General features: G+C 39.4%; 1 pseudogene across 1 annotated transcript in view; it reads right to left on the bottom strand.

The window, feature by feature from the left end:
* Window positions 1-17638, bottom strand: part of LOC108696683 — a 58955-nt pseudogene that overhangs the window by 28345 nt on the left and 12972 nt on the right. The window contains exons 4-8 of the transcript XR_005962503.1: window positions 9359-9479; window positions 7220-7290; window positions 5198-5289; window positions 4458-4554; window positions 532-679 (exon numbers count right to left, since the gene is read on the bottom strand). The product of XR_005962503.1 is annotated as a C-Jun-amino-terminal kinase-interacting protein 4-like (transcript). The remainder of the gene's footprint in view (window positions 1-531; window positions 680-4457; window positions 4555-5197; window positions 5290-7219; window positions 7291-9358; window positions 9480-17638) is intronic.

A 17638-nucleotide genomic window follows, 5' to 3' on the forward strand; every position in this document is an offset into this window, starting at 1 on the left:
GATATCTGGTTTCCGGATAAGGGATCCTATACCTGTAATATAATTTATCATTGAATATAGAAAGAATGCTTTCTGCTGGCAGGGTGCAAGATTTATGATCCCTATGGTCTTGCCTGGCAATTAGTCACTTAACAACATACTCCTTGAGATAAATGCCTTTGTGCAAACATAGAGTTACTAAATCGAATTTACGGTTCTCAATAGGTGATTCTATGTTGAATATGAACACTGGCTTGGGAAGCAGGAACTGTTGCATTTCCGTTGAAAGGCATATTGGTTACACTTTCCAGGTCTCTGCTTTTGAAGCACAAATAATGTGTTTTCAAAATTCCAACAGAGCAGCAAAGGGGATCATTGAGTGGAGTAGCAGTAGTAGCAGACCCCAGATTGAGTCACATTGGCAAAGGGGCTGACAGTACATGGCTACAAGGAGAGGTCTGGGAATCTACGCTTTAAAAACAAAGGGACAATGCTGAAAATTGTTGGACAGAGGGCAATGTTGGACAGTGTTGGAAATGTTTAATACGTTACCTTGATCATTTTTATGATTAATCTCCTCCAGAGTTAGCTCATCTTCAATGGTGTCATGGTTCTGAGGTGCCTCGTTTGTGGTTTGTGCAACTGTCAGAGAATCAGAGCTGGTTTTACTACTGACTGTCATGTCCTCCTTGGAGAAATTCTAAGGGAGACATGATGTTTTAATTAGCAATAGCACAGACAGACTAGCAGATAGAGACAAATGCTAAAAAGCATGCATATTATAAATGTACTTGTAAGCACTTTGCCACGATTATTTACACTGAAAGGAAAACTATACCCCCCCCGAACAATGTAGGTCTCTATAATTGAATAAAACAGCTTATGTATAATATTCTTCATGTAAATAAACTATTTTCATAATAATATACTTTCTTAGTACAGTAGTATGTGCCATTGGGTAATCCTAAATAGAAAATTGCCACTTTAAAATTAAGGTCACATTAGCCAATTAAAAGACAGAGTTCTGTCTTTTGCTTCCACACCTCTTCCTATTACAGTAAGAGTTGCATTATTTCTGGTCAGGTGATCTCTGAGGCAGCACAGAGACAAAGGGTAATATTTACTTAAATATATATAACAGTTTGGTAAGTTTCTTTAATATGGCACTTAATATGAGATATTGAGCCTTTGCAATTTCAGGACAAATTTCCATGTTTTATGTCAGTGGAGAAGAACAGAAAAAAGAAAACACCCCCCAGGCTGAAAGAAGCAGAACCGCTCCCTTCCCCACTCCGTTGAAGCGCAGCTTCCATTTTGGGGGGGGGTTGGCTTTTCACTTTTCAGTCCAGCAGAGCTGGGAAGGGAGCGGATACGCTTCTTTTAGCTTGCAAAAATGATGCAGTCTGAGAGCAGAGGAGCTCCGTATGCTTCAACCATGAGACCAATTGTCATATAAGGTAACTAAAGTTTGTAAAGGCCCTGATGATACACACACTCACATTAGTTTAAGTGAGTACATTAACAACTGTTGATACTCTGTCAAAGAATAAGATGAAAAAAAACCTAATACTTGACATTATTACATTGTATTTAAATAGGAGCTGAGACTAAAAAGATACACATATCTATTAGGTGCAAAGAACCTCCACATAAGGGTCAGGGCACACAGGCAGATTTGGGGAGATTAGTCGCCCCCTGTGAAAATTCTCCTCTTCTTCACGGCAACTAATCTCCCCGAACTGCCTCCCCTGCTTTCCCGCCGGCTAAAATGTAAATCGCCGGTAGGATGGCACTCGGAGTGATTTGTTTTCCAAAGTCGCCCAAAGTTTCCTTGTCAGGCAATTTCATAAAACTAATCGCTCCGAGTGGAAGGCAGGGAAGCAGTTCGGGGAGATTAGTCAGGGGACTAATATCTCTCCAATCTGCCTGTGTGCTCTGACCCTAAAACTCATTCTTCCCCTGAAACACTGAACCAGGTATCCATTCTGGATACCAACTTTATTCATTTTGTTACTGTCGAAATCTGATTCTCGGAAGCTGGATAATTATATATGGATTCAAGTGTGTAAAAAATGTGAGGGGGCAACAAAGGTGAGTGGTGAGCCAGGACACATATAGCAGCAGATACACTGAAAAGACAAAAGGACAATAAGGGCAAGGGCACACAGAGCAGTAAACTCCTCTATGCACACGAAAGTGGATCTTCAAATCAATGGAGATGAGGCAGAGAGTCGATTCACTTCTCTCAACCCAAAAAAACAACAAAAAAACGGAGCAGAACCAATGCTACGTGTGCCCTTGCCCAAAGAGAAGGAGTGATGGGTGGGACAGTACACAAGGCAGAGGCAAACACGTTAATGGTGCAACTTAAATAGTGCAACTTAAATACAAGGGAAGTGTAACACATTTAGGGGCCGATTCACTAACTTCGAGTGAAGGATTCGAAGTTAAAAAACTTCGAATTTCGAAGTTTTTTTTGGGCTACTTCGACCTTCGACTACGAATCGAAGGATTCAAAGTAAAAATCGTACGACTATTCGACCATTCGATAGTCGAAGTACTGTCTCTTTAAAAAAAACTTCGACCCCCTAGGTCGCCATCTAAAAGCTACCGAAGTCAATTTTAGCCTATGGGGAAGGTCCCCATAGTCTTGGCTAACTTTTTTTGATCGAAGGATATTCCTTCGATCGTTGGATTTAAATCCTTCGAATCGAACGATTCGAAGGATTTAATAGTTCGATCGAAGGAATTATCCTTCGATCATTCGATCAAACTATCTGCGCTAAATCCTTCGACTTCGATATTCGAAGTCGAAGGATTTTAATTCCTAGTCGAATATCGAGGGTTAATTAACCCTCGATACTCGACCCTTAGTGTTGTGTTTTGTATTAGAACAGGCACTCTTTAGATTGGGGGGGGGGGAGATAGTAGAAAATATTTGCCATGGAGTAAATTATTGCTATGAAAGCGAATAAAAGCCGGAAACAGTTTTATTTTTAAAATCATGGATAAAAAAAGCAATAATTTGCCAAGCTATAACATTTCTTCTAAATATTTAGGCTTAAATGAGATTTTAAAAAAACAGTTAAAATCCTGTTTGCAGATTTGCTTTTGCATTGACAAAACACTGCAAATGCTTAATAAGCGAGTGTAAAAACACACACAGAACCAGGATGACGGGTTTAGTTTAATTACAAAATTGGCATCTGTCTTCTGTGCATCAGTGGGACTAAATTAAACCCTTTAATTCATACTGTTGGCAGATATTCATGTTTGTTATAAAAGGCAAGTTGTGTTAGAGCAGTGAACCAATCGGGGGTTATTACAGGGTTTTAAGATGTAATTATTATTTTCCTTTACGGTCTGACTTTGTAGTGTGTATGTTATTGAATACTAAGATTAAAGACATTCCTTAGGGGTCTCACTTAATTAGTACCTTACATGACTCAAATAACCCTAGCAGCTCCACACATGGATGGATAACTAAAAATACTTGTAACAGTCACCATTCTATAGTTTCAAGAATATGTGGGTTAGCTAAATCAATCCTCAACCCATATCTTACCATAACTGTTCCTAAAGCTGGAGCACCGATTTGAGAACTTCATTAACACATATAAAGGCAGGTACTCAAAAATGGGATCTCTTTTATTTAATTTTGCAAATGCACCCAATAGATCAATGATAATAATAGACAATAAATACGTGACAGCAGCAGGTGGTATATAGAAAGCCTGCATCCATACTATATTGATAATGTATGTGTGTCTCTATTTATAGTGTTGTGTTATGGCAAATATGGCAAAACACATAATGGCAAACATCACGGGTAATAAGAGGAAAGAATTCTTGCTCAAAAGAGCTGACAATAGGTCACATTTTTAACACTGCCTTTACTTTTGCAGCACCGTCCCCAATCCCAAAGATTATCAATATGATACCTTTATAGTAACTTAGTGTGGTTAAGTGTCTGATTGAGGGATGCCACCATTCCATTCCCATGTTTTCCCATTACCGTAGTTTTTGTGTAACACAATGGACTTGTAATAAAGGAAATGAGCAATGAAAAATAGTGCTACCATTGCAAATCTAGCCTATAGCAGATATGAGGGTCAGGCCAAAAACAATAGGCATTATGCTTCAGGTCAAAAAATAGGATATATCCATATAATACTAAAAATGATTCAATAAAGCCTTTTTTTTAAGTGCAGATTCTACAGAAGCAAGTCTAATTAGACTTGTAGGAATTACACACGTTAAACAGGAAAGCAGGGACTGAGAAATATTGTTATATTGTATAATGTTAACAGAGCATTGAAGTTGTATATCATTTGGTGTCATTTTATACATGCCACTAGGCAAATACCCATAGAGGGTTAAGCATTTATTTTCCTGGCCTATATGGTACAGTCAGCCATCTGCTGAATAGCTGCCATGGCAGGACAGCACAAAAGTGGAAAACAAAAACAATACAATACCGTATGGCTGTTAGGACTTTCTAGACATTCATTATCAGGAACACTTTCTAAGGACAATGGTGCCTCCTGGAAATCCAGCAGCAACATCTTCTTTTCTCTATGGATTTAAGGATATAATATAATCACTTTCTGCTGTTAAGTAGCACTAGCACATACATAAACATTTTAATTCTTATTCACAGGTTGATGGTTAAGGCTGTTATCAGCCCGAGTATTGTAGCAGGCTGAGAGAAGCTGAAGCAGCTCAGTGCCCCTGCTCTATTGATTTAAATCCAAGCAGAGTGTGTGCGCTTACACACAGTGGAGCTGAAGCGGAGGTCAGCCTGGAGATATCTCCATTTGTGTATTTGAGTGCACACAAGCTGATTGGATTCAAATTAATGGAGCAGGGGCACTGAGCTGCTTCAGCTTCTCTCAGTTTGCTAAAATACTGGGATCTGCTTCTCTCAGCCTCAATCAGTATGGCCTTATCATTGTTTTACTTGCATGGTGCAGCCTTTCAAATCAACCATTATCTTTGTCTTCTTTCTTCCTCCCCCCTAGTTCAGCTCCACCGGTCTGCTCATCTCTCAGTTCAGCTCCACTGCTCTTAACCTCCTTCCCAGCTTTGCTCCACTGCACCCTGTCCATCACACCCTTTTTCTTCCTTTTCACTTCTGCTTACTGCCGTCTTACTAAACAGGCCCTTTGCTCATATAACCGAGGTATATAGTGAACGGAAAATGCTTATTCTCACTTACATGCCCTGAAGTGGAGTATTGCGCCCAGAAAGGCGACCAGCCTCCATGGACAGAGATCTCTGGCTTCGGAGTTCCTTGTAATTCTTCATAACCTGCAGGAAGCATAATTTCAACACTCAAGGATTGTCATTATCCATCTTGCCTTCATTTAATTCAATGCTTTGCCAGAGGGAATGCCCTTACAGTGATGGTGCTTAAACTTCATCTTGACAACATATATTTATGATATAATTATGAAAGTACTGTTGTTCTTATATTTTGTTTATAAAGCACAAATACATTCTACTATATGTTGCTATATAAGCACCGATATATCTACGATATGCTATATAAAAGGGAAACATTTGACTCTGAGAGGGATCTGCCATACTGCAGATATAAAAGAAAACATCTCTGGAAATAATAATTCCAGCCTGTGCTTTCATGGGTTTTCTCTGGGTACTCGGGTTTCCTACCACACTTTAAAAACACACAGGCAGGTTAATTGACTCCTGATAAAATTGTCCCTAGTATGTGTGAATGCAATATGGACCTTAGAGTGTAAGCTCCACTGAGGAAGGGACTGATGTGAATGATGTATAATCTCTGTAAAGCACTGTGAAATATGACAGTATTATTTAAGCACAATAATTATTCCAGTAAAATGTGAAATGCTTCTTTGGTTCTTACCAACATAATGGCTCCCATACCGCAGAGCTGTGTAGCGCTGTTGGTGACCTTGTCCCTAGGTTGGATGGTGGGGATTAGTGTGCCTACAGCTCTGCTTGCCAAACATTAGTGAAATAATACCACTGTAACTAGGAATTAAGCTAAATGCCTCTCTTATAAGTGAGATTTGCTCAGTGAAACGGAAGAGATCTCTGCTTACAAAAAAAAATAAAAAAAGGGGTCTCCATCTTGTGGCCAGAGGGAAAGATGATGCTATTTGCTATAATAATTTACCATTTTAAGGATATTTTCCTCAACGAATGTTTACTTTATCTATACTGCCATGTTTCCATATGAAAGCAATACCATGAAACAACTGCATTCCATATGCTTAGACAAACCTGTTTACGAAAGCTTTACAGCTTGCCCAGCCTGCATGGAGTAATTTTATAGTTTAATGATGTGCGGGTAGGGATTTCCCCTGACCCGCACTCCCTTAGCCCTCGCCCGCCCGAACCCATCCGACCCGCAGGTATCGGCCCTGCCCGCACATCTAATAGTTATTACCTATTACTCTATGCATAGACAAAATGATTACAAGTATCTATTGCAAACAACTTTACAGCTATTTATTTATCATTCTTAGGTTCCTACCATGTACACTACACACAGTATGGGGTCAGTATCATCCGCGGCCTATGAGTCTGTATGTTATAGTAGTGCAAAAAAAGGAATTAAATGTTAAAAAGGCATAGTTTCCCTTTAAAAAGAGATGGTTATACATTTTAAATGATTTGCCTTCTGCCTCTTTATAATTTTTAACAGGGGTCACCGAGCCCAGCAGCTAAAAAAACTATTGCTCTATGAGGCTACAATGTTATTGTTACATTTCTTACTCATCTTTGTATTCAGGCCCTCTCCTTGTCATATTCCAGTCTCTTATACAAACCACTGCTTGGTTTCTAGGGTAGATTAGACCCTAGTAACCAGTTATCTATTGAAATTCCAAACTGGAATTCAAGCTTAAGACCAAATGCAAACAGGAATGGGATGATAACTGATACACAACCCCAAATACATTATGGCTTGCTCTAAGTACAATAATATTGTGCTTATATAGTGATCTTGCTTCAACAATATCTCATTCACTATTTGTGGATCTTCTGGCTCTGTTTTCTCCAAGCTTATGTCGAGGAGACACGAATCAGTTGATGCAAGCAGTATGGCAGCTGCAACCTCTATCTATAAGAAGGTTTGTGCATATACTTTACCATTATTCCTTTGTAAAATTGTTCAGAAATTAACCTTTTTTCTAACTGTACTGAATTAGAAAAAAAGTGCATCTTTTGGCTAGAAGTGAAATTCACTATTTACCTTGGTGTGAACTTGTGTCAGAGATGATAATTCTTTAGTCAGCTGAGCCCTTTGATCTTCAAGGCCAACGACTGATGAAAAAAAGACAGACTATTTACTCACGCTGGCAAACAAACAACGAGATATGCAGGGGCCCATTTACTAAGAGTTGAAGTGAATTCGAAGTGAATTTTCGAATTCAAAAACTTTGAATTCCAAAGTCATTTTTGGGTACTTCGACCACTGAATAGGCCAAAATTAGATTTGAAAAAATGTCGAATATTCGACCATTCGAAAATCGAAGTACTGTCTCTTTAAAAAACTTCGACACTCCACCACCTTAAACCTGCCGAATTGCTATGTTAGCCTATGGGGACCTCATAGAACCCATAGCCAACATTTGGCTAAGTTTTTAGAAGTCAACGTTTTTTTTAAAAAAAAATCGAACGATTTTACTTCGACCGAATATGGCCATATTCGATCAAGAAAAACTTTGACTTTGAATATCGAACTATTGCAATTCTACCCTTAGTAAATGTGCCCCTCAGTATGTATGTATATATATATATATATATATATATATATATATATATATATATATATATATATATATATATACACACACACACAAACACTTAATTTTATAATATTTAGTAGATTTGCCACTGGCCTAGAACACTTGTACTAGGTATTCGGCCAAATCTTTCGCTAAGGATTCGGGGGTTCGGTGCATCCCTATTAATTTCCCCAATATTATGACCCTTAGTGGCCTTATACCTTTAAATACCTACCTCTATACCTCTTTATAAAATATCACAGTTCTGGTAGAAAAACCTGTGTGACCAGTGCATTGGTTAAAAGATGCAAGCAGGGAGGTGCCAGCCTATGCAAAATATAACCTTGGGTAAATAATCACAGGGACTCTATGGGTTTTACTTTGATGTGGAATGATGGCTTAGCTTAGTTATGACTATAAAATTAAAATGTATGCACTTGCACAGAACAGATAGCTAGTAAACATGGTGCTAAGGAATGAACTCTGCTCAATCCCCTATTGTTTTTATGTTTGCAAAGAATAGAAGATGGCTGAAAACAGTACAGGGGATATTTTTGGCATAGATGGTTCTTTAAAAGTAAAAGTTGTATCCCCTAAAAATAAACTTTTCAATGCAACAAACAGAATAGAAAAATTAAGTTTCCAGATTAGTCATATATGTTGGGAACCAACAAATGAGAAGTGACTGTTTTCAGTTCTGCCCCCCACCCCACAGATTTCCTTGACAAGTCAGTACCACTGAAATGCGGTCGTGGCAAGCATGACAGGAACCATATCTTTTAGCACCCATACCAAAAATGTGCCGTGCTTTACATCCACTCCATGTGCATCAGCCATATAATACCATCAGGAACTGTGACAGACAGACAAGTGCATTTTGACCGCTACGGTTTGCCACCTGACAAGAGCAGCAGTCAAAATGCGCTGAACGCGATCTGCCTAAGGTGATGTCTTAACCTAGTCCAGGGTCTGACTTCTGGAGCACTAGAACATTAGCCTAGTCCTGTGCCTACTGACTCTGCCTTACCTTGTGCACCTTTTCATCTTCAATTTGTGCCTCCCATCCATTTAGACTGCTCTACGGGGCAGGGACTTCTTTTCCACTATGTCTCTTACCACATAGCACTTAAGATCTTTGCCCTGATATGAATTCTGTGTATATTTATTATGTGATTTGTCTTTCCTGTGTATACTTTTATATATTTTGTACTTTTAGGGTCTGGCCACATGGGCAGATTCAGGGAGATTAGTCGCTAGTCGTTAAATCTCTTCTTCACGGTGAATCTCCCCGATCTGCCTTCCCCTGCCTTCCGCCGGCTAAAATGAAAATCGCCTGGAGGCAGGCACACGGAGCGCTTCGTTTTCCAAAGTTGCCCAAGGAAACTTCAGGCGACTTCGGAAAACGAAGCGCTCCGTGTGCCTGCCCCCAGGGGCCCCCCTGGTCTGCCAGGGAAGGCAGACCAGGGAGATTAGTCGCTGTGAAGAAGAGGAGATTTGTAGCGTGTGGCCAGACCCTTATGCACTCTACAGCGCTGCGGCTCCTAAAAAGCGCTTTACAAATAAAGTTATACATACATACATCCCTGGATCACACTGGTACTCACTCTGATCAGCATAGCTCCTTGCCTTCATCTCCATGTTCTTGGTCTGTGCTTCCATGGTAAGCAGATTGGCTTTGTAGAGCTTCCTCTCCTGCTCAATGCCATCCTCCATTTCCATACATCTCTGCAGGAACAAAAAAAGGGGCAGAATTTGTAGCAGTACTCAATAATTTTACAATTCCAAAAGATACTGGTACTATGCACACCAAGAGTGAAGTTAGAGATCACAACAGTTCTCTAGAGTGAAATTCCACCACCATCCATTCATTTCTATGGGATTTTTTAAAAGAATACTTATCAATGGGTGGAAGTAAAAGTTCACCCGTTGATAAATATGTCTTTATCTTGTCTTTATCTTGTTTCCCTTGTATTGTTGAACGGCCGAGGTGTTTATTTTTCAGTACTATGCATGTACCCATCATGGGCTACTGTTATTATACTGGAGGAGTTGTTTAGCAGCTGGCTATTAGCTCTGAGTGTATGGCAGTGGAAAGGAAACAAGAGATGCTTGTAGTCACTGCAAATGAATGCTGATGTGAAAGTTATTTATAATCAGCAGAGCCAGGCGTCTCATGTTTGCACCAGCTCCTGGGACAGCAGGCATCAAATATGCCCTTAGCTAAGGCAACTGGAACGGGCTGCTATCAATATCCAGCATTTGCAGGCCCTGCGATCTACAGAATAATTCAACTAAATATAATAAAGGGCAAAAATATAGGAAACAAAAATTCAAATGCACAACTTGGACATTACATGAAGGTTTACCACACATCATTCAGTTCCTGACAGAGCCTTTAAAAAGCACTGGGGTTAAGGCTAGGGCCAGACGAGTCGGGTCTCGGCCTGGGTTGAAACTCTATAAGTACTTTCACATTGTTAATTTTAAGGGGAAACGAAACCCACCTAACCAACATAGGGCCCCTGCTGCCAATCCTCACTCTAAATACTACATTCTCAGCAGTAGTTGAGCAGCAGGGTTGGTGGGTTTCACTTCACTTGTCCCTGGAGCTGATCTCGAGACATGGACTCAAGAAGCCAAGACCAGGTTGGTTTCCAGTGAACGTTGTCCTTTTTGGAGATCTGCACCAGGGAGCACAAATGGAGCAGTTAGAATTGACCACTACTGGTCCTGCTACCTTAGGAAGGCTGACACATGAGAATGGGGCCATTGTGAAAATCAAGGTTTTTAAGGGTGCCTGTGCAAGAGACCTATCTTGGCTGTGTTTAGCCTTCCTTTATGAAATGGCTTATGTTATGCTTATGTACCTTCCTCCCACAGCATCTTAATCAGTGTTATGTAGAAACTTCCATATGGTCGACAAATGCCAATGGTCAGTAGTTGAATTGTGCTGTGGGCTGCTTCTCATCAGCATTCCTTAAAGGACAAGGAAAGTTAAGCTAAAGAAGTAGCTAGAAATGTTGTACATTATATTTTGGGATTCAGTACCAGCCCCAGGCAATTAAAGCCCATTAGCAGTGAAGATCTGGGTCTCCAAAGATGCCCCAGTAACTCCCCATCTTCTTCTTTGCTGATTCACTGCACATGCTCTGTGCTGCTGTCACTTACTGAGCTTAGGGACCTACTCACAATATACAGTACATATACAATATAACTGTCACAGTATAAGGCTGGTTAGTAATTAATACCGATAATCATCATCCTTGTAGCATCAGTTTATATTACTGACAAACCTCATTTTCTGCTGGATAATTTCCAACAACCCCTACGCTTAGCTTCCCAACAGCTGCTCAGAGCCCACTGAGCATGTGAGTGTCACAGACACTTTCCAAGATGGTGACCCCCTGTGACAAGTTTGAAGTCCTGGATCATTGCTGCTATTGACAAGCTGAAACTTTAGGCTGGTGAAATAAGATCAGTATATAAAACATGTGATTTTTAGCCCTATTTATTTTTAGGGTTTAGTTATTATTATTATTATTATTATTAACATGTATTTAGTTCTCCTATAAACTGAATGCCGAAAGATGGTGTAAACCACAGGGAAAAGCATCTCCAGTCTTTTAAAGCTAAGGCTTTTAAAGGGGTTGTTCACCTTCCAAACACTTTTTTCAGATCAATTGTTTTCAGATTATTCCAGAAACACTTTTTTCAATCACTTTCCATTTTTTGTCGTTTTTCCAAAATCTAGGTTTAAACTTGAATGTTCCTGTCTCTGGTTTCAGTCTGGCAGCTCAGTAATTCAGGTGCAGAATATGAACTGTTACAATTTGCTCCATTAGTTGATACATTTCTCAGCAGCATCTCTGGAGTATTAGCAACTATTGTTGTTCACCTTCCAAACACTTTTTTCAGATCAATTGTTTTCAGGTTGTTCCAGAAATACTTTTTTCAATCACTTTCCATTTTTTGTCGTTTTTCCAAAATCGAAGTTTAAACTTGAATGTTCCTGTCTCTGGTTTCAGTCTGGCAGCTCAGTAATTCAGGTGCAGACTCTGAACTGTTACAATTTGCTCCATTAGTTGATACATTTCTCAGCAGCATATCTGGAGTATTAGCAACTATTGTATCAATTCTAACAGCTGCCTTTGATGAAAATCAGGGATTCTGCTCAGCAGGGACAAACATAAGAAATGTATCAACTAAATACAGGGTAAGGAACCTCCCTCCAGCTTTAGAAGGTGAAAAATTAAACTGTACACTTCAATATTAGAAAAAGTCTTTAATTCTGGTGAACTTTCTGAAATCAACTGAACTGAAAAAAGTGAGAAAAAAGTGTTTGAAGGTGAACAACACCTTTAAAGTAGAACTAAATCCTTCATTAAAAACACCCCTACCCTACATAGACCCCACTCCCTGCTCACCCAGCCTAGCTGTTACCCCTGGTAAATGCCCCTAACTCTTTACTTATCCCTTGGTGCCGATTCAGGGCATCGGAGTTCACGGGCGATATCTTCTTCTCTTCGGTAAGAGAGCGGAATATTGGCGCATGAGCAGTTGGAGCAATCTTCCGTTTCGCGACAACTGCGCATGTGCAGAAAGTGCCGAAATTTGCCGAAGTGCCAGAAGAAGACCCCAAGATTACCGAAGAGAAGAAGATAGCGCCCATGAACCCCGATGTCCTAAATCTGCACTGAGGGGTAAGTAGAGTTAGGGCCATTTACTAGGGGTAACAGCTAGGCTGGGGGGAGCGGGGGGGTCCGTTTTTTTTTAATTAAGGGTTTAGTTCTCCTTTAAGTCTTTTTTTTTAGCAGAGCAGCAATTTCAAAAAGAGAGATAGCACAGTAGGGAGGGGATTCCTACAGAGAACTTGATTGGCACAGGGATTCTGTTGGTGGTGTTGTACCAGCCTGTCTGTTCACATTATGTACCCCACATAGGATTCTGCAGTGAAGTTTTGTTTTTTTTATTAGCAAAAATCAAAGTTTAATATTAAAAGAAAAATCATAAACTACTGACATTGGCCTTTAAACAGTAAATGCCAATTTGTTACTCAATGAACCCTGAGGAGGTACAGATCTGTATCTGGGATCTAAATCATTTCTGCATGAGCCAGCAACAAAACTGGGAATGATTAGCCGCAGGCAAGTTATGAATCGCCGGCCATCACACAGAGTAAACTGGACTTTGAGAGTCAGCTGGAATGTCCAACATCTCCGGGATTATTTCCTCCACACAGGCTGCTGCAGTTCTCGAGAATACCCATATGACATGCAAACACTTTTATTACTTTTTTATGACGCAGCTGAACTCAGGACAAAGTCTCTGAAATATGAAAAGGTGTCGGCTATAAATATGCATTCCTATTGTGTGCACTTTCCATTGCATTCATGCTATCCACAGCTCAGAAAGGGCCTTGTTGCAGAGGTAGCACATGGAAATTAAAGGGAGGCACTCACTCACGCTAGATCTATCTATATAGATTTATCTATCTATCTATCTATCTATCTATCTATCTATCCATCTATCCATCTACACGAGAGACAGAAAGAAAATAAATTAATTCAGCAAAATTAATTTGTTACAGTTAGGGGGTTATTTATTAAGGTTCGAGTTGTGCTTTCCATGAAAATCTGAGTTTTCCGGGTGATTTTTTTTTTTTCTGGTTGAAACTCACTTTATTGGGTTAAAAAAAACTCGAATATTTCGACCCTGGAAATAGCTGGAATCTGAAAGTGCATCATCTTAAACCTGTCGAGTTCATGTAGGAGTCAATGGCAGAGGTCCCTTAAACCATATGAAGATGTTAATAGCATTCATGGTGTTCAAGATTTTTTCAGAGGGTTTTGCCCGAAAACTTGCTCAATTCGAGCGATTCAAATGTTTCCTCCGAAAACTCGCTCAATTCAAGTTTTCAGGTTTCGTAACTTGAACTCTCAGAATCTAGTTTTTTCTAAAATAAAAAAACCATTAAAGCTGTGAATTCATTCGAGGTATAAAAAACTCTAGCATTCGACCTTTGATAAATATCCCCATTAGCGTCTAAGTCCTATCCAGAAGACCTCTCTCAAGATATAATAAAAGGTCCAAAATATTGACTATAATAATAAATTTTGCTTCTCTCAAGTCCCTTGATAGCTCTGATTTCTATTATATGGACATTTATCTTCATGCATAAACACCAGGACGTTCATAAATTTGTTTGGAAGTGTGTTACACCAACAATTGTTTTCTCTCTCAATAAAGCGGATACAAGGTACATAGGAATCCCAGGAATATTGCCCTTGTCAATTCAGTGAACTGCTGAATTCTAGTGTCCAACCTGGTATCTACACACTCTCCACACAGGGCAAATGATAGTGAACATACCTCCACGTGGCCCTAAGCATATCAAACCAAATTTATAGGAGCCGCATAGGGCCCTCACATCGACGTTCAGTTAAACTTGACCCCAATATTTAAAACAGGGTTTCCCAAGATGTGAATGCAGATCTATTAGTAGACGAACTGGTAACTGAAAGCCCAGCATTGCCTACAAGCAGTTCCATTCGATGACACTGTTGGGAACTTCCTATTCTAAAAAAGGAATTGTCACCTATTCATTATATATTACAGGTGTGAGATTCATTATCTTGAAACCCGTTATTCCGAATTATGGGAAGGCAGGGCCGGATTTACATAGTGGGCGACCCCTAGGCCCACTGCCTTTCGTCGCACCTGTCCCATCCCCTTTATTTGTGCAAATTTTCATCATTTGGACTGTAGCAAAGGTAATTGGCGTACGGGAAATTTAAAAAACATTGTATCTCGAGCGCATCCCCAATGTTTTTGAACCAATGTGGGTGTGGTTGGGCAGCATGCTGCCCCCTAAAATCCTGCTGTCCTAGGCCTGGGCCTAGTTGGCCTTTCCACAAATCCAGGCCTGTGGGAAGGCAATTTCCATAGACTGCTTTTTATCCTACAATCCAGGATCCTACACAGGATTTCCTTTTTCTCTGTAATTAAAAAACCGTACCTTGTACTTGATCCAAATAAAGATAATTAACCCTTATTGGAAACAAAACCAGCCTATTTAACATTTACATGATTTCTTAGTAGACTTAAGGTATGAAGATCCAAATTACGGAAAGATCTGTTATTCGGAAAACTCCAGGTTCCAAGCATTCTGGTTAACACTGTATTTGTATGCTTTTTGAATTATTAGTGATCCTATTCTATTGTGCATTTTTCCAGGAGTCAGGCAACCAAAAAGACTGAAGATTTAAATGCATTGTCATTTTTCTATCTTTTTTTTAGGCCCTATACGATTGATCATGCATTCTTATTTTTAGAATGTTGCCTGGGTGGCAGGCTAATTAAGTCGTAGAAACTAGTGATGGTTGAATCTGATCCGTTTCCCTTCACTGTAAATTCGCAAAGCAGTAAAAAATTTGCCATGCACCTTGAAGTCAATGGGCAGATTTTCGCACAGCATATATTTTTTTTTTACTATACATTAGAGTGCCTGGGCATTTTTTCCATAGCGAAATATTTCACTCATCCCTACTATCAACCACACAGCAGTTACAGGAGAGCTGCAAAATCAAAAGAATAACTAACAACTAAATAACTCAAGACAAAAAAAGGACCACTTAACCCAGTGGAATTTTCTCTGTCTAACCTTAGTGTATTTAATATTTTTCTGTCTAGCCTCACCCACAAAGTATTCATACTAAAATGTTTGGAATGAAAACAGGCCAGTGTAATGCTTGGTGCAGGGTGTGAGCAACACCTCATTCTGACTATCCGGATAATCTTGATGGTACACTCTTAAAATTCAATCTCTGTAACAAGCAGGAAGTTAGGGGCATTTAACAAGTGCAGAATCAAGGCTTCACTGACATTATTAAATCCAGTATCAAAGCATTTGGCCACTGAAAAATCACAGTATATTAGATATACGGGGCTAAGCATTGCAACCTGAATTTGCAAAAGCTTCACTGGACCAAATTATACAAATACTAAAATGTTATAGAGATTACCAGCACAAATCCTATCTCTTTGAAGGGTACATGTGAAAGTAGAAGGTACAGAAATAAAATATTTGAGTTGCCTTTATTGAGATTAATATACATTCCCCAGTTAAAGGGGGTGGTTTACCATTACCTTTACTCTTAGGGACGGATATATTACAACTCAAATTCAACTCAGTTTTTTATGAAAACAAAGTCGACAAAACTTCTTCCCCGATTGAACTCATTTATTAATAATTTTCTCTTTATTATCGGGCAAAAACCCCAAACTTTTAGATTATCCAGCACAGATCACGATGTCAAGAAACGACTTCAGGGACATCTGCCATTGACTTCTACAAGGCCTTGATAGGTTTGAGATGTCGTATTTTCGGATTCTGGTTTTTAGCAGCTTTGGGGTATGAAAAATCTCTAAAAATTCGAGTTATTTTTCCACAAAAAATTTGAGTTCTCAACTGCCCTCAATTTGCCCCCTTTATCTCTTCCTCCCTGCACAGTGTATTACCTATGTTAGAGCTCCTATTGGGAATCCTGAGATGGTGCCGAAGGATCACGCTGCGCGTCTCTACTTCTTGCGCTCAGGATTCCCGATAAGAGCTCAAGCATAGGTAATACACTGCACAGGGAGGGTGAGGAAAAAGGGACAGATCGAGAGCAGTTGAGGGGGCTGTTATATCTCGGGGGTTGAGTTCTCCTTTAAAAAATAGGCCCCTAAAAGTTAACTCAAAGTTGAACAACCCCTTTAAAAATAAAGAAATCCTTTTCTGCGTAGCAGCAGCAGTAGTAGCGGTAGTAGTAGTAGAAAGCAGTAAGTAGTAGTAAGAATGAGGCTTTTGATCTCTTTACTAGTACATTTTATGTATTTGATCTATTTGGAATTCTTGGCACCTGGGTTTTTTTTCTGGATATGGAGTTTAAAGACTACTAAAAACCATGAAAAAAAACAATAGCATTGTTTTGACATCAAAGTAGAATTATGCTAGCCTGGCTACCATCAAGTACAAGGTACTATCCAATTATAACAGAGGAGAATGAAATTCATAGAAAATGAGAAAAAATAAAGGCTTGTTTTTTTTTCAAAAGGACTAGAATGTGACATGGCAGTGTTGTATTTCAGAGAATCTGGATAATGGGTTCCTTGATATCAGATCCCATACCTGTTCAAGGAATACAAAATGCAGGTAGTTCTCTCTTTTGAGTGAAGTCTTGCATAACAAGCAAATACAATTCCTTCCTCAAGTCTACAGTGATAAAATATTAATGTCTTTGCCAATTCCTTGTTTCAAGCTTGCACCAATGTTGAATTTAGCAAACACATTAAAAGTAACAGTGATAGGAGGGTGCCACTTGGCAAAGGCCCTGATCTTTCTTGTACAGTAAGCAAATGGCAGGTTGTACCAGCTGAAATACGTGGGATGTAGCCACTTGCGCCCACTGACAAACAGATGGTGCCGTTTCTCATATTCATTTTTTAAATTAGGAAAACACATGCACACAGACTTGGCTACCATAACAACTCTGAACACAACTTTTATAAATGTGTATTGCTATAGATTTTGAAATATATTTATAGACTGTATGCGGATAACTTTACATTTGGGATGCACCGAATCTACTTGTTTTGGATTCGGCTGAACCACGAATATTCTGTGAAAGATTGTGCTGAATACCAAACCGAATCCAAACCCTAATTCGCATATGCAAATCAGCGAGGGGGAGAGAGAAAAAGAGAGGCGAGCGAAGTGTACAGCAAAAAAATTTTTTACTTCCTTGTTTTGTGACGAAAAGTCACATGATTTTAAGGATTCGGATTTGGTTCAGCCAGGCACAAGGATTCGGCTGAAAAGTGCTACTTGTGTCACATACCCAAAA

This window comes from Xenopus laevis, chromosome 7L (assembly GCF_017654675.1).
Source record: "Xenopus laevis strain J_2021 chromosome 7L, Xenopus_laevis_v10.1, whole genome shotgun sequence".
In the NCBI taxonomy this organism is placed as follows: domain Eukaryota; kingdom Metazoa; phylum Chordata; class Amphibia; order Anura; family Pipidae; genus Xenopus; species Xenopus laevis.